Source organism: Alligator mississippiensis, chromosome 9 (assembly GCF_030867095.1).
Source record: "Alligator mississippiensis isolate rAllMis1 chromosome 9, rAllMis1, whole genome shotgun sequence".
Lineage (NCBI taxonomy): Eukaryota > Metazoa > Chordata > Crocodylia > Alligatoridae > Alligator > Alligator mississippiensis.
This window is the reverse complement of record NC_081832.1, coordinates 15650044-15675543: the sequence shown is the minus strand read 5'-3', so window position 1 is coordinate 15675543 and position 25500 is coordinate 15650044. Positions and strand designations below refer to the sequence as shown.

Below are 25500 nucleotides of genomic sequence, written 5' to 3'. Positions count from 1 at the left end.
CTGTTCTGTTACAGGTGTAGACCAGTTTCCAATCACTTATACTGGTAAAAGTGTAAGGTAGAGACTGCTGACAACCACAGCTGGAACTGCAAGGTTCAGCAATCACGGAGGGTACATCTGCACAGGTTAGGACCCCAAAAGCACCATAATGATGCGTGGCACACCCACGCCCTACATGTTACATTTGTCACATAGCCACCATCATGCAGCATTGTGTATGTGCCAATAAGTTCTGGTGAGCTCTGCACTGTGCTAAGGCAGCTACATTATGTTCATTCTGGTGATAGCACATGTAAACCGGGTTGTCAGGCTTCAATACAACTTCTAGCTCAGTCCTCAGGCTTACTCTAAGACCAAAAGTCTCTTAAAGATAGTTTCCCGTATATGTGAACCCCTGTCACACTAACAGAGATGGTAAGAAGGGAGGCTGCTACCCAGAGTCCCAGTCTACTAAGTCTATGTGTGTGTCCACCTAAAACAAGCTAAAAGTTGCAAAACTAGTCCCCAGTGAGGTTCAGCTAAGAAAAACTAAAAGAGGTTTAAAGTCTAGCTGGTGCTCTAACCATGACACTTTATTTACAGCATGTCTTTCTGTAAAATTGCATATAGAGTGTATGTAGGTATGTTCACTGAGTAATGAGTGAACCAAAAGGGTCAAAACTTTGGTAAGTATCTAAAAAAAATGAAGAAGGCATCCCTACTTATTGAGGATAGTAGGTAACCAGAGGCCAAGACTGTAGGGTTCTTCTCCAAGCTCTGCCACTGACTCATTATATAGCCATGGGCAAATTGCTTAAACATTGTGTGTCCATATCACCAATCTGTAGTATAAGCATAGTAATACCTCCCAGCCTGCCTTCCAAACTATTGCCATTTTTAATTAATGAGCATATAGAGATTTGGGGTCCGTGAATGAAAAATGCAACAGAAGCACAAAGAAGTTATTATGTAGCTCCTTGCATTAAAGGAACTCCAGGAACTTTCCAGACTTTCATTCAGTCTTGTCCCTGCTAATGTTGTTATCTCCATTTTATATTTACAGAGACTGAGGCATCAAATGGTTAGCTGACTTCTAAAGGATAAACAGCCAAAACATGACTGCACCAGGAACACAACTCAGGTGTCCTGGTGCACAGTCCTGCATTTTTAACATTGGGCTGTGTTTCATCCACTTGACCCAAGGTCCTCAGATGAAAGACACCTTTAGTTCAGTATCTTATATCTATATTTTTTAGGAATAGAGAGATGTGAGGGAATCCATATATACATGAAAGTAACCTCATCAGAGCATAGTGTTAAAAAGACATAGTCTCAAATAACCATCCATCCAAATTCCAGATCCATTACTGGGGGGAGAGAGACATAGGCCAGAAAAGTTGAAATGCCACGCTTTCCACAACAATCAAGAACATGGGAGCCTAAAAGTGCCATGCATTCCTGCCAGCTTGTCTCTGCAGTAAGTTGCAGGAGTCTCGTGCCAAATCCAGCTTTGCTACAGTAATCCAGTGTAATCGTGATGGCCAGGAAAAATGTAGTCTGTAAACCCTAATGCCAACATTACCACAATTATCAATCCTGGGAAGGAGTGCCAGCACATTCTTGTTAATCCTGCTTTAACTATTAGAGAAGCTGGGCCTAATCAGGCAGCAGTAAAAAGCTACACAAGAAAGACCCAAAAACAATGGAAGAGTGAAAAGGGAAACAGGGAGAGAACCCATCTGAAGGCAATGGTCCAGATGTTTCTTCAAGTAGTGGACCTTGGTGGATTTACAATGGTGTAACAGAAAGCAGAGTTTGGCCTTTTAAGCATAGAGTTGAATGTTAATATTTCACGAAGACTGGATAACATCTGGATAACATTCTGAGTGCCCCAGCCTGCTTAATACATTATGTTGTTTCACTTCTGTACCTCCTTACTTCCTAGCTGCAGATGGAAAGGGAAAGAGATGATTACACCAAGAGACAACCTGCTCCCACACTATTTCTGGCCCACCTGGAGATCTGGCATGAAAACATTTTTTTGCTCCCTTTTGCAAACTGCAGACAGCAGCATGTCATCTTCTAACCATCTGTTCAAACTGAGCCAAACTTCCATAACTTTGGTGGTCTAATAGTTACAGCATGGAACTGGGAAATTTCAGGTTGTCTTTCTGGCTCTGATACTGACTTACTAAAACTGTTTGGTGAGAACTGCAAGAATGCCATTTGAACTATTGAATAACTTTTTCCTGATCTACATTTCCACTCCTGTGGCCTGTTGTTTTAAGTAAGTGATTTGGAAGAAGTAAGTGGGATATTCAGAGAAGTTGTATTTAAACAAAAGTGGGACTGGGAGAATGTACCCTCTTTTTAGAAAGAGGAAAGAAAAAACATAATAGAAGCTGCGAGTCCTTGTTAGCTTAAAGATACTGAAATACAACAAGCGGTACTTGGTTGCAAAATGATCACTTCTGTGCTGCTCTGTTCTGCACTGTTAAGAAACGCTAAAGAGAAACATCTCCATGAGGACAATCTGCCAGTGTTGAGTGGCAGTAGAAGCTAGGTATTGACAATGGATGGTATTCTGGGAAAGGGCTGCTTCCATATTTCATATACCGCTTTGATAAGCCGAAGGGAGAATATGTACAGAAAGTGAAATATGAACTAATTCAGGGAGCTCCATATGCAGTACATGACACTAAGTTTCGACTCTTCAGGGAATAAAAACATGTCAGGTTCCTACTTTTCCAATCAACAAAAACAAATGCAACTTTAATGTCAAATACTGAATACCAGCAAGTTCACAAATGAACTGCAGCCCCAGTTCTGGGCACAGTATATGTTTAACAAATAATGATTACACATGAGAATACTGCAATTTGCTCACAGACAGTTCACGAAGAGGAAAAGATTCCAACTATGTTGTTTTCTGAAAATTGTTTCTACTCTACTGTCTCTGTGGCCTCAGACAAGTTATGTGGGATTAGATTTCAAGGGAGTTAAGAACTGGATACATACTCCACACCTACCATGAGGACACATTTTCAAGAAAGCCCAATATCCATTTATACATCTAAATAAGAGCCTTCTTTTAAGTGCTATGCCCTTAGCAGCTCCTCTTGTATGATAGGATCTTATTTTGTCCACTTGCAAAATAGGTAAGACCTGCAGCTTAATTACTGAACTATTTTTAAGTCAATTGGATAAAGCTTGCCTCCAAATGAAAAAACAAAGAAGGAGGTGGAGTTGTACAGACACAGGCTCTGTGTCTTTCTAAAGTATGTGGTAAGTGGACAAAAGTTAGCTTCTGAAGTTTCTCCTACGATGTCATTAACCCTACAGAAAATGGGATAAAAATGTCAACAAGTGGCCTGCACTTGTATCTCCAAAGCTTCCACAATGTGAGAGGAATGGTTGGAGGATTTAAAAAATCCCTTGTGTAAACAGGGTCTATGAGCAGTAGGGGTCAGTGCATGTGTTTGAAGTAGAGAAGCTACTCTAACTGCCACAACCTCTCTGAATCCTACCCTGCAGTTTGGCTTCTGTATTAGAAACGTTGGTTTAAATTTATATTGCCATCTGGGGTGTTAAGGAAGTTTGCTGCTGAGTATTAAATGGAAAATCGTAAACCCACTGTGTGTTTCTTGAGGTGACAGAACAGCAATAACCCCAGCAATTGTGGAATTATTTCTATTTTCTCTTGCCTCCACCCCCCTAGCACTTTCGATTTAATGATTTCCTTCCCTTCCTCCATTCCCGCAACAAAGAATTTTGAAAGTCTTTCCCTAACTCGGAGCTGCAGCAGACAATGCAACAAACTACATTTGTCCGGGTCTCGTGTGTGGTTTGAGCCTATGTCCCAAGTCGCTAAGGAGCTTTGTTTCTCTGTACCCTTTATCCCTTTTACGTTTGGCCATTTTAGACAAACTTGTGAATTATATCAAGTATAGCATAAAAAAAACAGTCAAGATTAATTATTTTTCCATAAATGTCCGAATCATGGCTTTGAACGTCTGCTTTTCACATGTTTGTAGTGTATGAATTAGGCAAAAATTGTTTTATTTCTTTTTTCCTCTAATATATTGCACAGAACCCCAGCAATCCCTCTCTTTTTGAGACAACTGAAGTGAAACCCCATCCTGTGGTGCATGAACACTGAGTGCCAGAGCTCAGAACTCAGATGCAGACCGTGGCCCATAGTGAGTTTGAAAAGAGCAAAGAGGTAACAGGTTTCAATAGCCAGTCGTCTCTGCCCATTGTAATTCTACGCATTACGTTTCAGCCACAAGATATTGAATCTACGTTTTTCATCCCAAACCTCTTCAAAACCTACCATGCCTCAATATCTGTGTTGTGGGAATCATTTTTTAAGTGTTCTGGCATGGCTTTCAACAATATTATACAGAAATTGCATTAGGTAGTTCATTACCTAGACTAGAGACACCAAGAGTAGCACCTATTTGTTTGGGGAAAGAACCATTATTATTTTTTATTCCAGTAGCACCAAGTTTTATGCCTACTAAAGACAATAACTTCAACGTTGCCTCTTAACCCAATGCAGGTTTGCTGGGGTTTTTGGAAGTCTCTTATCAAAGCACAGACTCTATGGTACAGAGCTTTATTCAAAAGGGTGAAATCACAGGTCTAAATGACATGGCCACAGGCAGCACTTTGAATATGTAGTCAATCATTTGTTTCTATTCATGAATATTGTTTGCAGCTACACTTCACAAGCTGCCTGAAGAGGAGCTGTGAGATGCCGTCTAGCAAACACCATGGCTAGTCAGCTAAGACTTGAAGAAGGATCTGTTTTCAGTGTCTTAAGGCACAATTCCACTTGACTGGTTTGATTGCAGGAGTTGAGCATTACAACCAGGACACAGACCACCTGCTAAAGAGGGCAGCTCTGAATGGCAAGTGAGTCCTTGGGGCAGAATTTTAGTTCTGCTTTTCAGAGCTTTATCCATTCATCAGCTATTTCTAACTCACCCCAGAGCCCCTGCTTCTGGGTTCAGATATTACCTCACTTTCCCCCCAGAGAAGCAGCTGCCAGAATGTTTCAAGGCATCTCCTGAAAAGGTTCTTCCACGGTGCAGAGTGCTGCACTTTCCGTCAAGTATTTTTTTAAAGAAGCGTCTTTTAAAAAAATACAACAGAAGGGACCATTCTTTAATCATTTTCTTTAAATTCTTAGCTTCATGCCAACATCAAATGAGACACTAAACTTAAATCTGACACAGTCAGTTCCAGACAGGACAATCTCTTTTCTTAGTGCTTGTAAGTGCTTTTTGGACTGGTTTTCTTTCCCCAAGGCTATTAGAGGTGATTTTAATGCTGTCAGATTTCCCTCTTTCTGACAGGGGAATTTTTTCTTGGCTCTTTCTTCATCTAATCATTAAATTAAAAAAAAAAATCAACATTTCTGGGCAACTTCCCATTTTGGGGGGCAAATTCAAAACTTTTGTGTTCTAGTGTGACATCCCAACCTTTTTCTGTAACAATTAGCAAGCAAGCACCTTAAGGGAGGCTGGGATTTCTGGCTTAGTGCCATTTGTATTTGAAGTCGTCTAATGATTACATCATTAGTCTTGTGACTATATATACAACCTTCTCTTTATTGGAGATTCAGTCCCTGTGATGACAGGAGGTAGACAATTTCTTGCTTCCTATACAGTGTCTAAGAACTGTGTCTAGCCCTGCATTTTATGCATTGCCATAAATAACACTGAAAGGATAAAGTTACCTTCACTACAATGGCTGGTTGAAGGCAAAATTAAGGAGATGCTAATCTAATGTGCTTTGTTCTGTCACTCTACATAATGGCTGCATCTGAACCGCTCCTCTGTCTCCTCTGGATGATAATCAGATGGTTTTCCATGTCAAGACACAAGGAGTTTGACTTAATCCAAAATAAGTCTAACACTTTCTTTTTTTTGTTGGTGTTGTCTGTATTCCTTTGCATTTTGAAGTATAAAATAGGAGGTTTCTGGTCTTCAGGCATATCTCAGTGTTTGCAAAATTGTGATGAGTAAGCCTACTTTAAGCTGTGCAGACACAGAAGGCCTAAAGAAAATGGAATGAGGCCTAGAGCTCAGGACTGCGCAAATGCTAGACAGCTGCATGCATCTTTCTGTGCAGAAGTAAAACAGATACTTAATGTATCTGCTTGAAAATGAGGATTTTCTGGTCCTGTTATGCCTGTCATTTTGAACGTTCCTGGCATGCTGTTTGTCCCAGTTTGTATGCACCTGACCTTGTCTGTTGCATCTTGAAATATTTCTTATATGAATGAACAGCTGGTCAACAGCCCATTCCAGGTCACGGTCCCAAGCAAATAGATTTAAAGAAATCCCACAACTTTGTTGATGTGTTTATTCAAGATATTATTCAGCCAAAAGCTTGGAGAAAGCTCAATATCCTTTGCTAACCCAAGCCAGAATAAACTGAAATAAAATGTCGATCATGAGGGGAAAACCTCATGATTCATCAAATTACCAAGTAGATTCTGCCACTAAGTTATCTCTCTGAAAACTTTTGTACTGAAAGGGCAGATGACAAATAAACACTTCCTACACCTCAAATACAAGAAAGACTCCAAACCATTAGAACAATTCCCCCTACATCACCTAGTGCCCACTAGGAATCACTGTCTGGGAACAACAGAGTTTATTTCACAATGATACCGCTGTGTAATTCACCCCAGTCAGCATAACTCTGCGGCAGAATTTTAGCTTTCTTTTAAAAAGGAAGGTTTTTTTTTTAACAACTATATGGGAAAATCTTTTAAAATACCAGCACCATGCAAAGGGAAGCAGTGGTGTCTTTGTCAGTTTGAAGGCTGCTTGAAATAATAGCTAAGGGATGAAAACTGTCCCATGCATCTGAATTGGCTGTTAGCTCAGAAACCTAACATTGACAGTCTGCAACATATGGAAAAATGAAATAGTGGGGACAAGGTAAAACTGAATTGAATATCAAAATAAAATGTCCCATGGCTGCTGTCCTGATGTTGTTACTCACTTCAGTAAAAAATATCTCTATAAAAAAATTACCTGACGTGGCAGTACAATTTCCAACGTATGCTGCAGAATCTAGAGACCTCGCTGCACAAGTTAAAGTCCAATACACAGGCCATGCCTAGAAAAGCCTTTTTACTTCTAGGTATTTTCAGGAGAGGATTTCCATGTATCTTTAATCTGTGGGTAGGGAACTGAGAATATGTGGTATTGTTGGTCATTATAAATGGCCAGAACCAAACCTTACCAGTTTGCACCTGGATCTGGATCAATTCAACTCCATTTCTGGTTATAGCACACCCTATATGAGTTACCTGAATCAGGTGCTCTTTACTGTATTGTATATTTGGCCAGTCATATTAATGGAGATTGTTATTCCTTCTGAAGTATCAAGCATAGGTCACTACCAGAAAGAGGCCACTTGGACTAGAAGCCCTCTTGGCCAGAGGGTTAAGTAAAGAGCGTTTGTAAAACAGCTGGCAGGAGCTTTACCTTTCTTTCTGCTACGCTCTGTGAGGAGTATCTGGTTTTTCTGAAGGCCACTTGGGTCAAAAGGAAATCTATATTAGGCTCTGTAAGCCCCCTGTGGCTAGATTTTGGTGAAGCATTGCTTGTTGTATAATCTTAGTGGACTGTTTCTCTTTATTAAGAAAAACAGTGACTGCAATCAGTTCTAGTGCATACAATTTTGGAAACATTACAAAGTGTCCCTTCATATGGCCAAAGTTTGGCCATCACAACTAAGGTGGCTCATCTTTAAATAGGTTTTCTCTCTGCTACCACTGAGCTGGCCAGCATCATTTAGGGCCTGCTTTTGGACCTGCTCTGCCATTTATATAATCATATGCATCAGTACAAAGTGGGCAGGAAATATCACCATTCTGACTTGAAAGCATTTTATACCTATGCCTACTGCCTATGCAAGATGCAAGGCAGACAAGAACTGTGCCTCTTTGGCCACAGAGCACAGTAAATAATGTCCTTATTCCAGACTCATTTCTAGTGCTCTCTCTTTAAATCATCAGTGTCACAATTGAGCAAACAGAATGATTTGGTCCCTTAAAGCTCTTTCCTCCTTTTGCCTGTCATTTAATTAAATTATCCCATAATGAAATCTCTCCCTAATGAGCCAGTGTTTAATAATTTATTAGACACTGAAGCCTTGCTAAGAGTCTCATCAATTATGTATCACAGCACCAGGCACTTTCAATCTCTCTTTTTTCATTTACCATTCACTTCATTAAGAGCCCCAGCCCAACTACTTCTAGGTTTCAGTGTGTTTATAGAGTTAGAGGTCAGTCCACACACATGTATACACACACACACTGCCCAGAACTTACTAATGCGAGTCTTTGTATGCATATGTGCTTGGCTGTCTAAAATAACACATGGAGTTTCTTTAGGTGTTTGTATTCCTGTGCAGGTATGTCTGTATGTGAACACGCACTGCATATGTATTTTTCAGTCTGTGTATGGAAAAGTGTCTGCATTTACATTATGTCTGGATGTACACAGATGAGTTTGTCTATATCTGCATATCTGTGCATGTCTTTATGTGGGCACATGCATGCCTGTGTATGAATGCATGCTCATGTGTGTATGTGTTCGGGCATCTCTGAGCATTCATATTCATATCTGCCTGCCTGTTCATGTCAGCATACATACTAGCAACCACAGTATAAGAGTCTCCTTTAGCATCACTTCCCTTCGTGTCCTCTTTCAAAACAAAGGTACTGTACTTGTAGCTGGAGAGCAGCTAAAGCGAATAGAGGATTTATACAAGACAATACATTTGGCCCTAACAAAAGGAAACTATCAATTTTTCAAATAGCTCCTAGCAACCATAAAAAGGGTGTGCTGTTGTCTGCAGCTTTGCTTCTTATTGAATCTCCCCAGACTTTTCTAACCCCTCTGTGCTCCTACAGACTTCCTCACAATCGGACAACACGATTCAGTGCAATGTCTGCAGCACTGAGCCTATAACAAAGGTACATTAAGGGCAAGATTATCATTTTACCTGCACTAGGTTAATCTTAAGCAACTTCGTTGACTTCAGTGGAGTTACACTGATGCAAATGAGAGCAAAATGAGGTCCTGAGTGCTTTCCTAAGGAGCACATGGAGCACTGTTAGAAGAACTATTGGGAGGAAACTGCTTAACTCTGCAAAGTGATTCTGAAACAGCAACACTGTGCTCCAGGTTTGTCTCAGTAAGCCCAGATCAAATTTCTTCAGTTTTCAAGTGTAAATAGAATTATTTTAAGGTTCTGTTCAGGATCTGATGGTCGTGCTGGGTTGTTTCTAACACACACATCCTCTCCAGTAATCCTGATCCAGCTGAGATTTACAATAGCTGTGGTTACAGAGTGATTGACAGGTTTGCTTCGGAACACCTTGAGGAAAAGATTCTGTACCTGGAGTTTAGTTAGCAGGTCTCATGGGGATAAATGAGTCAGAATAAGATCCTGCTCACTCTCCCGCAGCAGTATGGGCTCCATAAGGCTCACCGGAGTAAAATCCATTACACTTTTGTTCTAGCCGCACATGGAGCAGATCAAATGCTGAGCCCATAGTGCCATCTGTCAAGTATCTTTATAGGTATGACTTTTAGAGTTACCTTTTTCCTGATCATAGCACTAATTTTGCATAGACCTCAGCTTTTGATGACACTGAAGTGACTTCATTTTATTCCGCACCATGATATCTGCTTCAGTGGGGTGAGGGTTCACCCTCTAGAGTATGTCTCCATTGTCAATATAACCACGTTGTGTATAGCAGCAAGATTCGGGGAAAAAAAGAGCAGGCACTAGGGTCAAGATGTGCTATTCTTCTCAGAAGTATCTGATTCCTGTTTTGTGCCCCTTCTCCACTATTCTGATAGGTGAAGTGCTACAGGACATGTATGGGTAGCTTGCATGATCCAACTAACATGGACGGTTACATATGGGATCAGATTAGTGGTCCACCCTGCCTCAAACACTGGCTGTTACCTGATGCTTCAGAGGATGGTGAAATCCTTCCCATCCACCCCCCACAGACAACATTTGCATTTTAAATACTTAACTAGACAGCTGTGTAGTGCTGTGCATGGGAAAGATTTTTTGATCAACTTATGCCCTGAAGCACAAAATTTGATTACCCTCATAATTATCTTATCAAGCCCAGCTAAAAGAGTTATTAACCATAATGATATTATCAGGCCCTTTTGAAAAACCTGCCATGCTATTTGTTTTTTAATTCCTTTTAAAATATTCATTTCAAATAAGCTAAAAAGTTACTCGTATTCATGGTCAGACAAACTTTTTTTAACATTAAGCATTAAACGACACTGGGCTTTTCAATTGGTAAGAGGATGATCATTTTTTTTTAAGAGCAGGCAGCCACTCAAAACAACTCCATATTAGTGTTATTGGAGCCCTGTGTTGCTCATCAATAACTATTCTGTGTCAATAAGCCATTAACTATTAATCCTAGCATTGACCATTTGAGAACTTTATATCAATACTGTTGTTATTTTACACTTTGCTTCTCATTTTATTAAGTGGCTTGCACATATGGACAAGGTCTGACAGATGATTTCATGTCAGTATCACATAAGACGCCACCTTAGATAAAGAAGATGGGGGAAATCCCATGCAAATTAATATGTCTGGGGCTGTTGTGAGGATTTATTTAGACAAGAAGACAATCCACACTGGAAGGACTTATTATATTGCCCTAAGTGAATGCAGCTGAACACCACTTTCAAGGGTTGCACTCAGAGAGTGGTGGTGGATGGGTCGGTGTCAGCCTGGAAGGATGTGTGCAGTGGAGTCCCTCAGGGCTCAGTTCTGGGGCCAGTGCTGTTCAACATCTGCATCAGTGATCTGGATGAAGGGGTGGGAAGCACCCTGTCCAAATTTGCGGATGACACAAAAATATGGGGTGAAGCTAACACCCTGGAGAGAAGGAACAAGATCCAGGCTGACCTAGACAAGCTGAGGAAGTGGGCAGAGAGCAACAGGATGCAATTCAATAAGGGAAAATGCAAGGTGCTGCAACTTTGGAGAAATAACTACCATCGTACCTATAGGCTGGGGGGCGACTTCCTCAGCACCACTGAGGCAGAAAGAGATCTTGGAGTCACTGTTGACTCCAGGATGAACATGACTCGTCAATGTGATGAAGTTGTCGGCAGAGGCAATCGCACCTTGTCATGCTTCCGTAGGTGCTTCAGAAACAGGTCCAGGGAGGTGATTCTCCCTCTCTACGCAGCACTGGTCAGGCCACAGCTGGAGTACCGTGTCCAGTTCTGGACACCGGAGTTCAAGCAGGATGCGGACAACCTGAAGAGGGTCCAAAGAAGAGCCACTCGTCTGACTGGAGGCCTGCAAGGAAGGCCCTACGAGGAAAGACTAAGGGACCTTAACCTCTTCAGCCTCTCCAAAAAAAGGCGGAGAGGGGACCTTGTGGCAGCGTACAAATTCATAAGGGGAGAGCAACATGAAGTAGGCAACAATCTGTTTACCAGGGCACCCCCTGGAACAATAAGGAACAATGGCCATAAGCTACTGGAGTATAGGTTTAGGCTGGACATTAGAAAAAGGTTCTTCACAGTCAGGGTTGCCAGGATCTGGAATGGGCTTCCAAGGGAGGTGGTGCTTGCCTCATCCTTGGGGGTCTTCATGAGGTGACTGGCCAGGCACCTGGTTGGGATCACACAATCCCAGGTTTGGTAACCCTTTTCTTGTCTGCCAGGGGTAGGGGGTCGAACTAGATGGCCCACTGAGGTCCCTTCTGACCCTATAATCTATTAATCATATATTCTCTCTTGAACACATTTAGCTTCAGTTTTTCTCTTTAAAGTGAATTAGTATTAGTGAAAAGTACCAGATTCAGTACAGTCAGTGTCCCAACTTATCTAAACCAGTGGTTTTCAACCCGTCATCTGTGGACCCCTGGGGTCCGCAAACTGTCTCAGGGCTCCGCGAAGATGACTATGATCAATCAAAAGTATGTGAATATCTACACTTACAATTCAAAGGGGTCCTCACCTCCATTCATAATTTCCAAAGGGTCTGCCCATCCATTTGAAAATTTTTAGGGGTCCACAAATAAAAAAAGGTTGAAAACCATTGATCATAGATTACTTCTAAGAGTAACAAGGTAAGATTTCCAACCCAGCCCTACCAAGGTGCTAATGGAGAAATCAGATATACAGAAAGGAGGGAGTTTATTCAGTTAAGTCTGTCATAAGACAGCCACCAAGGGGGCCAAATAACTTTTTACCTTCCCCCCAAGAACAACCTGCAGTAAAAAGGCAGTGAATATTAAAAGCTGAACAAAAAAGTCCTTAATTTAACAGTATAGTGCATCATGAACAGGAGTTTTTCAGGCAATGAATACAATGTACTGAACTTTGTTTCATTTGACAAACTCTTTCCAGGCAGGAAATTTATAATCTTTAATGAAGACCTAACCTGCTGATGTTAACCCAGCTCTTTTGCAAGTCAACTTAGAAATATGCTGATTCCCCAATTGGCTTCCCTCTTCCTTCCAAATAACTGCTGTACAAATCTACAAAGCTACTCAAAGCAATTACCCAACTGAACAAACTAAGAAATACAATATCCTGTATCCAGCTACTAGTGAAATCCCTACAGGATTTGATAGACTGTTACAGAAGGAGACTGACAGAGTTCTGAGAAGTCCTATTACTAGTATATGTAGTGAGACTGGGGCTAAAAAAGTCATGTCTTTGTTCAGACCTAGGAAAGAAATAGGAGTCAACTGGCACAGAGGAGACTGGAGATTTGCAATAGGTGTTAGTAGCATTACTCCATTAAGAAGGAAGTTGGCTGGTGGGTAAATACGCATATGCATCCCTAAGACACTTGAAAAACATTGTAAAGGCAACTCCTATTCTCCAGCCATGTGGCTATTATTCCTGGCATTTAGTTGGCTGAGATTCAGCAGGAATTGGTGCATCCTCTATAGACAGCAATGATGACAATGCAACAGCTGTGCTCTCTGGCAAACTGTATAATGATATTAAGTTTTTATGGCTCTTTGGTTTGATTCCCAATAGCAACTATCCTATTATCTGCAGTTGAGACAGGTTAGCACCTGCTAAAAGCAATTTCTCATAAATTAGTTCATGTCAGCTTTTGAATGCCTGCTACCCAAACTTAAAGTCTGTCCATTGCCCACTCTAGTTGACCCTCCCCCCATGTGCTTTGATTATGCAGATGGTTGTCTCTGAGCAGCTGTCCACTGAATTAGCGGCACCCTTGCAGAACAATAGGTGCAGTGTGCTGAGTCTGTCAGGTTGTACAGAATGGTTGCACTGAGACCCAGACCTGTGTTGTACAGATGGTAAATGTGCTCCTTGCCTCTCACAGTCTGTTGAGTGTCTACCATAGAGGGGAGAGAGCCCACGGAGTTGGTGTTTATATCTAAATGCTGGGTTTAATAGTAACCAGCTTCAGGATAAGCCAAGCTATAATGTAGGCTTGGCCAGTTTTGATTCAACTTTGGAACTCTCTCACAGGGCAGACCAAGGCCAGGACGACACCACAAATATTTGTCAGCAAAGCTACATCAGTCAGGGGTGTGCAGAGATCACACCTGATGTAGCTGTCCTGGCAAAACCCCTGGCATAGAGGGAGCTCTGTTGATAGAGGAGAGCTATTGTTGGCTTGGCTTACGTTGTTCAGTGAGGTGAATATTGTTAATCTGGAGGAACAACAACTTGTGTCAGCAGAAGCTGTTTCTTTCCTAGGGAAAGAATACACCAGCAGATATCTAGCAGCGTAGATCTGTAGTGTGGGCAAGGCCTAAGAGTACAATTTCTATTTGTCATTGAAAAATCAGTTCTCTTATAAATCAGCAGATCTGTGGCTCAAATGCCGCAAAGACCCTGGCTGACCTTCCCCTAGTCACAGCAGTAGACTCTGCCAACACAGAGGAATCTGGATCCAACCTTTGCAGCTGGCCTTTTCCAGTGTAGCCATATGCTGCCAAACCCTGCACTAAGAGGAAGGTCCAAACACTAGTTCCAGCTCTTACAATTCTCCAGGGACAAAAAAAATCAACCTCACTGGCCACGTCTACATGAGATGCTACTGCACATTTATTTAGTACTCGTTTATACAAATACTTGTTTATACAAGTACTAAATATATGCACAGTAACCCAAGTTACTGCACAGTAGCACCAGTGAACACCTTTTTTGTGATGCTACTATGCAGTAGCCTAATACTACTGCACAGTAGTGTCGCATCACAGGTTTTGTCACATGATGCTACTGTGCAGTAGTATGTGTGCCTCATGTAGACACACCCACTGAGAAGGAAGCCCTTGAAGCCAAGCTATGCTACAGCATGGAATTTAAGGCAGAATCTGAGCCAGGCATTGCTGTAGGAAGGGGGGGTGGGCCAGTGGGGTGACCCCATTGGGTGCCAAAGCGACAGGGCACCAAAAGGTGCTGCCTAGCTGGGGTGGGGTGTGGGATGGAGCTGTGAGTAGCTGATTTGGGGGGGCACAGGGATGGGGGAAGGGTGGCTCCTCCCACTGCATGCTCTCCCAGGCAAGTACGGGGGGGGGCATGTGCCCCCCAGATCTGTGTGCAAGGCGAGGGCAGGCTGCCATTGCAGGCTTTGCCCCAGGTGCCAAACTTTGTTGCTACGGCACTGGACCCAGGGGTTTGTAAAAGTGCATGAAACCCCTCCTCAGTTTCCTGCATTCCTCCAGATCATTGTTATTGGGACCAGTCAGAGACCACAGATAACAAGAAAGCATTTCAAGCAAACTTGTCCTGCAGACTTGCAGATGTGATTGTGAACCACTGCTGCAGCCCACTGTTCTTTATACAGAGCCGAAAAGAAAAGTCCAAAACTTGTAGCTCTGCAGGCTTTACTCATAACTTTGACCTTGAAATGGGTGATCCTTTCACTATCTCATTATGTGGGAAAGAGCATACAGATGGAACATTTCCTTGACACTGGGAGACCTTATATTACACATAGTCCAGTAGGTCTTTGTAAGTGCTTTGAATCAATAAGGCATCCCACCAGAGTCTGCTCAGGCCACAGAACTAGGAGGAAATCTGATCTGGCAGTTCAGTGTGTTACAACAATTTTTCAACTGCATTGGAAACAAGGGAAAAGCATGGAAATTCCTCCAAAGGAAACAGCAAGGAGGGGGAAGGTTTGTGCAAGGGGATCCTCAATGTCAGTAAATGAGGATAAGATTTGAACAACCTGTTTGAAAATGCCATGAATGTGGTCTGTAATGATATGCTATAAAAACAGTGCCACCAGGAGATGAATAGGGTCCCACCTCACAAGCTGTCCTCTCCCTTGGCCATGTTTGCCCATTGTACAGTTAGTGTCAAGCTGAACGCTTTGCATCAGCAGGTGCTGTAGCTTTCACAGTTGTCCGTATCTCTGACTGTGTTGCTGTTTGGGTTTTAAATCTGTTGTTGAGCTACAGTCTTCCAGGTAACCTTGTTGAACACCATGAATGCCTGTGATCTGGGCATCTCTCCCCTGGTAGGGTTAGTTCTGCACCAACCCCAGGCACCCACTTAGAGGGGGTGCAAAAGTGGTAGCTGTTGCTGCTACTGCCACCACCCTGGCCCCTGTTGCTGCTGCCATCTCCCAGGGCACAGGCTCTGGTAATTACATCTCTGCTCAATGACTAAGAATAGAAGAGCATAGGTGTACTATGAAAAAACACCTCTGCATGCAGTGGTGGATTTACTGTGAAACAAATTGTGTTGGCATGGGGCCCCCAACAACAGGGGGTCCTGCTGCCACTGCCAGAGAGCCTCCCGTGTTGAGCAATGGCCTCACACTCCCATTTGTTTTCCTACTGTTCCCTATGTACCTAAAGAAGGACATCTTGTTGTCCTTGATTCCCATTGCTAATCTAAGTTCGGTCACCGCTTTAGCCTTTCTTATCTGTTCCCTGCCAACATGGGCTGTTGTGCAGTTGTCCTCCTTGGGGTCCACCCTGGACTTCCATTGTTTATAAGCCTCTTTCTTCTTTCTTAGAGGACCGTGATTTCCCTGTTTAGCCAAGAGGGCTCCCCAGCCCTTCTGTTACCTTTTCTCCGCATGGGAATGGACTTCCTTTGTGCTTCAAGGATCGTGTCCTTAAGGAACAACCACTCTTCATGCGCACCTTTTGCCTTTGGTCCCTGGTCCTGCAGCACTTGCCCTACTAGTGACCTAAGCTTGTTGAAATTTGCATTTTTGAAGTCCAAGACTTCAATCCTGCTATCCAATTTGTCTGCCTTATGTCAGACAGTGAACATGATTGTTTCACGGTCGCTGTCACCCAGACTTTCCTCTATATTTAAGTCGGTCACCAGGTCATCTCCTTTGGCCAGGACCAAGTCTAGCAGAGCATCACCTGTGGTTGGCCCATGCACCTGAGTCAGGAAGACCTCCTTGACACAGGTCAGGAAGGATCGCAACCGATTCAACTTGGCTGAGTATTTTTCCCAGGAGATGTCTAGATAATTAAAATCGCCCATGACGACCATGTCATGTGCATGTGTGGCCTCAGTCAATTATCAGGCGAACTCCAGATCAAGTTCCTCCCCCTGGTTTGGTAGTCTGTAGTATACACCTACAGTTAGGTCTCTCTCACTGCACCGCCCCCCGCAACTTGACCCAGAGGGCTTTAAGCTGTCCATTTTTGGAGCTCATGTCAGCCTCCAAGGAGGTGTACTGCTCTTTCACATAGAAAGCAATGCCTCCACCTTTTTTCCCCGCACCTGGTCCCTTCTATGCAGGGTATAGCCCTCTATAGCTACACTCCAGTCATGTGAGGTGTCCCACCAGGTCTCCATAATCCCTACTAGATCATAATGCACACTGGAGAGTAGGCGGGCTTGCTCCTCCTGCTTGTTCCCCATGCTCCTGGCATTAGTATATAGGCACCTGAGTCCTCCTACTGAGGCCCTTGTCTTCCCGTCCTGGTGATGGAGAACTATTGCATGTGCCTGCATTTCTGGAATGAAAAGGGAATGTATATCCACTTGTAAACTGCTCCAATCTTTGCAGGTTAGACTAACCTGCAAAGATTAAATCAATTCAGGCTCAGGCTTTTTGAATGTCTGTCCCTAGCCTATATCTTAACCAATCTTCATATATTATATTAAAATGTGCAGAATTCACTGTTTCTGAAAAGCAAGTTTTTTATCCCCTTGGGTTTGGACCTCAATGCATTTGAACACACACAGTAAATTTGCTATGCCACCAGAACAACAACCGTGTAACACAGATGCTCAAGAGTTAAACAGTTCAAAGGTCAAAGAAAGAGTTCCTAAGTGATAATACATCCCAGTTAACAACCTCTGCAATCAGACTAACTAAAAACTAGCTGGAAACTATAACATTGCACAAGAGTAAAGCTAGCAAGTCATGGTCAGCAAAAGCATAAAGGTCTTTGTTTATAGTTCCAGACAGGGTTAAACTACCAGAGCCAACTTTGTCTGTCAAAAGCAAGCTAATTACAATCAATAGACACTTAATGGTCCCTAGGAGTCCCAGCTGAGCAATTAGCAATAGCATTAAGCACATGAAGAGATACTATAAGTCTGTCTTTTCAGTGGAAACGACAGAAAAGAGAAATAAGAGTCCAAATTACACAATTAGGTCCGAAGTCTACCCTCACTTATACCGCATTAAACCTAGAGCTAGTGGAAAACATTTCCTTTTAAATTTTCTCACTGTTTTTCAAAACTCAAAAATTTCAACCAGCTAGAATGAAAATTTGCTGAACTCATGAGACTTGTGTGAGTACCTGAGAAAGAAATATGGGCTTTAGTCTATTACTTAGGCAAAGAATTAACTAAGGATAATTAGTCTGAATATCCCCAGGATTCATTAAAACTAGTGAGCTCAGCCAATGTTTTCACCTCTTCTCCTTTAACATTGCAGCAGCAGATGTCATCCCAATGCTGAGGGGGAGTGGAAAAATGTTATAGCTTTATCGGCTGGGTCTGGAAACAATTTATTGCAATCAGCCCACTTACTGTCATACAAAGCCAAAAGGTTAAGACATCTGAAATCCGTAGTTTAATCTCCTCAATCTAAGGTCCAAATAAACCTTAGGTGTAGCACTGGAAACAAACATAGTTGTACCAGGCATGAATATAGCTCCAAATTTAGACTCAGCTGACACAGTATTATTTATTTCTAAGGGAAAAATAAATTGGATCCAGAAAACCCTACATTGCTATTAAGAACTATGCAAAGATAGAGTGATAAACACTCACTTGCTACTATTTGTAAGAAAAAGGGCTTCCTTCACTTTATATTTATGAACTTCCAGACCTGATACTTTCAAAGTTTGAAGGGAAAAGGAACATGAAAGGAAAAAATTTGCAGGGAAATTATTTCTGAATGTGGTATTAATGATAGGAAAGTGTGCTTTTTTTTTTGTTTTGTCATAATTTCTTCAGAATCAATATGTTAGTCATATGCTGGCAATGTTCCTTAATGGATCTTCTGTCCTTCTGAATAAAACTTTGACATACAAAAAAGCACTAAAGTCAGGCCCATAACTCGTAAAAAGAGATCCTGGTCTTCTCTGTTTAAAAATTGCAAATTCTCTGATAAAAACCACAAATTCTCTGATTTAAAACCCCCAAAATCCACGATTAAAATGAAATGCCACTATATATATATATATATATATATATATAAAGAGAGAGAGAGAGAGAGATCAGTTGAACACAATGTTTTACTGATATATTTACAATTTTTAAGCAATTTGAAAGCCTACCAGTGCCTCAGTCACTATAATAGAATAAATTCTAAATACCTATACATTTTGGCATAATTTAGCCATAATTTAGCCTCCCCCCCCTCCCCCGGAGTATGCAAGGTCTTCTTATGATGATTTTTAAGTATGAAATTAGACTAAAGGCAATTCGAAATGTTAGCTCCTCATTTATAATTGATTTACATAAATGTTTATGTAATTCTTATTTGATATACATTCCATGCAACATTTATGGATGCTTTGGAAAATGTTCTTAGCTCTGCATTTGGTCCCTGTTCATTAGTGAAGAGTAAAATCAGATGGTGGAAAAGCCCAGAACAGAGCAGTGACAAATGAATCCTGAGACTTAGTGTAGGAGGCACCTCATGCTGGCTTAGGACTATTGCATCTGGGGGAGGTTTATTGGAAGTTCCTTTGTGAGCTTTGTGGCTCTCAGTTTTCTAGTTTGGCTGCTTCCACCAGCAGCAGGAATAAACACAGTGCCTCCTTTTGGGTGTCTGCTGGAATCCCTGTTAAGAACTTTAAGATGGACTCATAACGTTCCGGGACTTGGTAGGAGCAGCACTCCAGAGACAATTGTATTAACACCTGGTCAGCCCTTAGATACTTCTGGTTAAGATGAAATGTCTGTTTGCAGGACTGAGTAGGACACACTGTCATAGTCATCTTGCTGTCCTCAGCCCATTTGGTACAGGGAACACTAAATAGATAATGCTTGGCTGAGCCTCTTCATAAGCCCATTTTTCAGGTCCTGCCTTTGAGGCCAGTACTTACCATGCACATTTTGTATGTGGGGAAAAATAAAGTTAGCTGAATCACAGTGGTCCTAGACCTGGCCAAAACAAGAAGGCTAGGGACAGATATTCAAAAAGCCTGAACCTGAATTGATTCAACCTTTGCAAGTTAATCTAACCTGGCTAGGCTGAACCAGTTTGTAACCACACAGACATTCTCTCTGGATGGAGAAAATTCAGGCACATGCCTGCAGTGGCTCAGCCAGTGGCTTCTAGAGCAGCCCTCCCTCCCTTCCACAATGCTGAGCTGAGGGGGTATGCCCAGCCCCCAGGAAGGACACTCTGATTAGGGAGGTCTGCCTGCACCAGCCCAGGCTTTTCCGTGCTCTCTGCTTAAGGGGCAGGAGTGTTGCCAGCCCCCAGCCCCCTGCTAGCACTCTTAGGCAAGGGTGGGCGGGGGGTGTGCAGTGCATGCATCTGCTGAAGATATGGAGCTTTTCAATCTCCCTTCCTGCTTCTTTATACTGTCTGCAGTAAACTGACAGGGAAGCAAGCTAGCAGGGGGCTGATAACAGTGTTTATCACCCCATCAGTGAAACAACTGACTCTCTACATTAGTTCAAGGTCTTCTTTAACAGCTTTTTCCATGGAAGGAACAGAGGGCTGTTACCAGCTGATCTGCTGATTAGCTCCAAAAAGCACTAAGCAGACACTGTTCCGTTTGCCTGTCCCAGTGAAATTGGAGACACACGCAGACACCTGTCAGCATTAGCTAGCATACCACATGCATAGAGTCTTTGGGACTGGGTCCATGCTGTAGGAAATGGGAGGGAGGGAGTGAAAGAAGGATCCCTGCTTGAGCAACGAGCAGCAAGGGGGTGTAGAGCAGGGGGAAGCCAGGCAGATCCTGCTGTACCTTCAGTCTCTGCCAGAGCTCTGGCCAGAGAGCAGAGGGGCAGGGCCAGCCTTGTTGTGAAGCAGAGAGCCCCACCCAGCCCAGAGATCATGCCGGGATGCTGGGGTAGTCTGGTTTATCTAAAACCAGCAAGGGATCTGGGACAGACATTGCATAAACCAGTTTGACTCAAATCAGTTAAATCTGATACTACATTCAACCACTTTTATCTTAAAGCAGTTTCAGCCATTTTGAAACTGGCTTATGTGCGCTGAACTTACGTTCTGTTACAGGTTTAAACCAGTTTCTGATCACTTAAACCAGTTTATGTGTAATGTCTATCCCTAGCTGAATAGATATCTGATGCAGGATTGCCTCAAGGCGGTAGCCTAACTACATTTTAAATGGTGCCCTAATAGGTTACTGTGAACTAAGGAAGTTTCACTGTTGGCTATTGACAGACTTTAGACTTATTAAGACCCTTCAAGTCTTAATAGGAAGTTCATATCATACAGAGCCCATTCCAAAACATAAGATGAAGTCATTAACTGGGATAGATCTTCAGCTAGATCTTCAGCTGGTGCAAAATTTGATAGCCCAACTGATTTCCTCTCCACTACCTTGATTTTCATCTTCTAAGAGCCAGGACCTTCATTTCTAATGACCTCTTTGGAAGGCCATGTAAAGTGACTGAAGGAGAATGACGTGATCTATATTCATCCGTTTCCTACATTCTACAGGTATCAAACACGCAGGAAAAGCAATGGTGAGAGAATACTTTGTCTCAGCATTTTCAGAGAAACTTTTGTAAATATAATACATTTGTACATCTGGGTAAAATTGCAATTATTAATACCAATAAGAATGAAATGTTAATTCAAGTCAGCAGATTGAAATGAGAAATGTGTAAGGAATAGAGTTTGCTACAATAAAAGCAACTGGGTTGGTTCTTTGTAATTTGATGGCTCACATAAATGCAGAAACCTATCTTACGGCTTTACAAATCTGTGATAATTTCCTTCAACTTTTACTTTTATTACCTTGTCGTTAAATTCACATTGAGTTCTTAAAACAAAAATGCTTAAAACAGATGTGGCCATTAAAGTTACAATATGAATTTTACAACCTAAGGTTTTATGACACTGAAAGAAACTTCAGCCACCAAGGTCAAAGACAAGAATGGAACCAGAAGGCAGCTCTGATGGCAGCATATTTCCAAGAACTACCAAAATACTAAGCCAACAAAATACATACTGTATGTACTAATTGTATAAGTCAATGTGCAAAGGTAGAAACAATCCAGGAAATTATAAAATTATAAAAGAGTGAAAGGGAAAAAACTGGAAAAAAGGAAATGATGACTTCATGGCTAAACTAGTCTGCGCCCTTTAAATATCTCAATTCCACTTCCGCTCTTTATCAGTTTTCTTATGGCCTTTTTTATGAGCTCTAAACAGTGAACCTCTGATGAAGACAAGATCTTGGTTTAAAGGAGTTGCTTTAAATATCGATTCAGCTGAACAAAACTTAAAATTTGCACAAAGAAGATACACTTGGGAAAAAATTGGACTTTCACCAACCTCACTATAAAAAGTCTTTCAATATCTAGTTTCACCATAGATTCCATTTTAGGTAGGTAGGCAGACAGACAGACATGGTCTAGCTGAGTCTGAAGTCATAACAAGAGCATAGATGATTTCTTACAATATATTATTCCATGCATTATATTCTCTGTACTTTCCTGTCAATGGCTTTACCTGAGCTCCATGTTAATTCCTAATTTCCTGGTTTTTAGGCCATGTGCCACAGGACTTCAACTATATAACTTATTCCATTTTATCAAAACCATCTCTGCATTTTCAATGCCTCTGTTGGGTCACTCTCAATGAATTTATATTGGGGTTATTTGTAGTGTGAAAAAACCATCTGCCCTGGATTTTGTTTACACTTTTTCTAAGCTTCTAGATCACTTCTATTTCAGCCAATGCCCATAAACACTTCACCTTCCTACAAACAATATTTCACCCCTTTCCAAGGCAATAATATTCATAGAGAAGTAGGGCTAGAAGGGACCTCCAAAGGTCATTGAGTCCCAACTCCCTGCCTCAGGCAGGATCTTCCCTATCCAAACCATCCTATACAAACATTAACAAGTTTCCAAATAAGGATTAGCCAGTTCTGTCTATAATAATATTGCCTATGATTTGGTTAAAAACCCATCCTCTTGATGTAGTCTAATCACCACTTCATGATTTAAATTGCAGTTATAGAATGGATCTATGGGTGTGGACATGTCTTCAAGGCAAAAGTTGGATTCCAGATGCTCTTCAGTAATCAAGTACTTCCCCAAGATTTGCTTTTTACTTTTTGTCTACAAGCCAGGGTGAGGAGGAGAAACAACAAGGGGATGAGCAATTCTCAAAGTTTCTGATGGGGCATCAACAAGATGTATGCACAGCAGTGCTAGCTCTCAAGGTTTGGCTGCTGTATTTGAACAATTCATTTACTACATTAGTCACCCACACAAATGCATGGTTGCATCTTATGTCCATTTGGCAAAATCAACCCTACCGCACAACTTTTAGAGAAATCAATTATTTCTTTTTTCACCTTTGTCCACTTCTGGATATAGTTGAGAACCACCCTTAGTAACTTAAGTATTCCCTCCATAACACAATATGCATTGTTATTTCTTTTTTCCCCACTTGCAAGTGAACTTGCTTCTGCTGATTCTCACCAGCCCTCCCAATCCTTCTGTAAATGGTTTGTTTTGCAATGAACCCCTCAGTTGATGCTTTCTACACTGGCCCTGCTTCCCTGTTGCCTTCCCCCATATTTCCCTCATGTTTGAAATCCTCTTAGTTAAGTTTCACATCTTTATTATTCAAATAATATTAAGCACATCCTAGAAAATGCAGACCTGTCATTCAGCCATCTTATTACATATGCTTCTGGCTCTTACATAGAACATTATTTACCTCTGGGTCCTCTAGTGTTTTAACTCCTCCAGTGTTCATAAGGGTTACATTACCTCACAATCTAGGCAGTTCCCCTTGTAATCTCCTCTCTTTCCTTATTACTGATCTAAAAGCTGGCCAGGTAACTTTCCATATTAGCAGCTAATCTCTTTGTTTCCATATGGTTGAGATCAGTCATCATTTCCATGACTTGTTTCAATATCCCTATTAAGTGAGGAAGACCTTGGCATAAAGTAGTTTTCAATGATGCCAGGGGTCATCTCATTTTTGTTCTTGCGTTGTAAATGCTCTTCCAGCACTTATGTTCACCTCAAGGTGCAGTGCTCTAATGGAGAAGGGTGTTTATCCAAGTGTCTATCTTTCTGTTCTAATATATGACACAGATGAAGGATTATCTTGCAACTCATGTAAGAAGAACATCCTACCTCTTTGACTAGCCTATTCTCAGAAGTCAACACTTGGGTTAGAGCAAGTTAAGTGCATTCTTAATGCATTTCAGTGGGAGTTGGGAATCACAGTTCTGTATCCTTTCACCAAAGAGAGTGATAAAGAGGATATACATTACAGCATTTACTTTTCAACAAGCCTACAGGGGCACTGTGGATTCTGCCAAAAATATTGCACCTATTTTTAGGCAGTCCAATATCAGAAACATGTTGATAAAATAGAGGTAAGTCATAGTTAAACATTGAATGACTATGTATTTAAAAAGGATAAACTCTGAGCAGGGCTTTGGCTTAGAATGGCCAGTAGCAGTAATGCCAATAAGTGACAGTGAAAAGGAACAAAACAACAAGTCAGTCTACCAGGAAAATGCTTGTCTATAATTATTTCTGTATAGTTGCTGACAAGATGCTTGGTGCTACCAAAAGCACAAATGCCCAGGCAGAACTTACAAGCTGGAAGACAGACAGAGAGAGACAGTGCATTGGGAGATCCAGAGAAGAATCATGTTGAGATCATTTTAAATAGCAGTTTTGGGGGGTTTCTACCATTTTGCACTAATAAAAGTCATGGGTCTTCAACAGGAATATGAATGGGATATTTGTACTTTTGTCACACAATGCCCTAGTCAGGAAAGGTCCCATTGCACTAGGTATTCTACCAATACGTAGGAGGAGATAATCCCTACCCTACAGATTTCATAGCCTGGCTAGGATAGAAGGTGAGAGTTTACTATATTTGGATAAGGAAGTTATTCCATATATAGGGGCCAGTCTAGTTAGCCCAGGTCTGTTAAGCTTTGCCAACGCTTAACTTATTTATCTAAAACATCTCTCCTGCTGTAAAATCCAGCACTAGTATGGCTCCCAGAATACTAACTGTGCTACTTATAGACCTGCCCTGATACCCCACAGTTTTACCACATTAATGGTGGTAACCATCACTTGCGAGAAAGCACTGTATGGAAAAATAAGAAATTTGCAAGAAGAATTAATGAGCCTTTAAGTGCTAATTTATTTCTTCCAGGGTGCATCTACATGTGTAATTAATTTGAAGCAATAAATTCTGGAGTAGTTTGAGCCAGAGTAAACTACTCCCAGGCACAGTGTCTACACATGTGCTTGGGACAGCAGCAATTTGAGCTGAGGTGGAACAGTTTATGCCAGGGCCACTCCTGCCCTGCTCTGCTCCAGGTGGCAGCATCAGGCAGCGAAGGAGCTGGCTGAGGCACAAGGGTACTGAAAGTGCAAAGCTATGCAACTAGCCAGCAGGCAGGAATCTAACACCCTGCTCCCTGGACTGACTGGGCACAATTTATGCCTGTGGTCAGCATCTACACCTGTGTTTAATCACAGTTAATTACTCCACCATAAGAGAATACTGTCTCTGACAGTATTCTCTTATGGTGGTGTTAATTAGTTTACTGTGGCCTAATGTCATTGCACATGTAGATGGTGACACTTTACTCTGCAGCAATTAGTCAACTCCACAGTAAAGTACACATGTAGACACAGCCACAGTATAGTTAATGTAAATGTAATCTATATGTTATGCTGTAGTATTTACATAGTTTGATTCACACAAAATAAACAGAGGCCAGATTCAGAGTGGTAGCAAGGGTTCCCTCTTTTGCTCTTAATGGAAATTCACATAAGTTTGGCTAATTCTTCTCTCTTC

At 41.7% G+C, this 25500-nt stretch overlaps 1 long non-coding RNA gene across 1 annotated transcript in view; it reads right to left on the bottom strand.

Moving 5' to 3' along the window:
• The window catches only part of LOC109282466 (uncharacterized), a 237135-nt gene that overhangs the window by 36088 nt on the left and 175547 nt on the right, over window positions 1-25500 (bottom strand). The window lies entirely within an intron of this gene.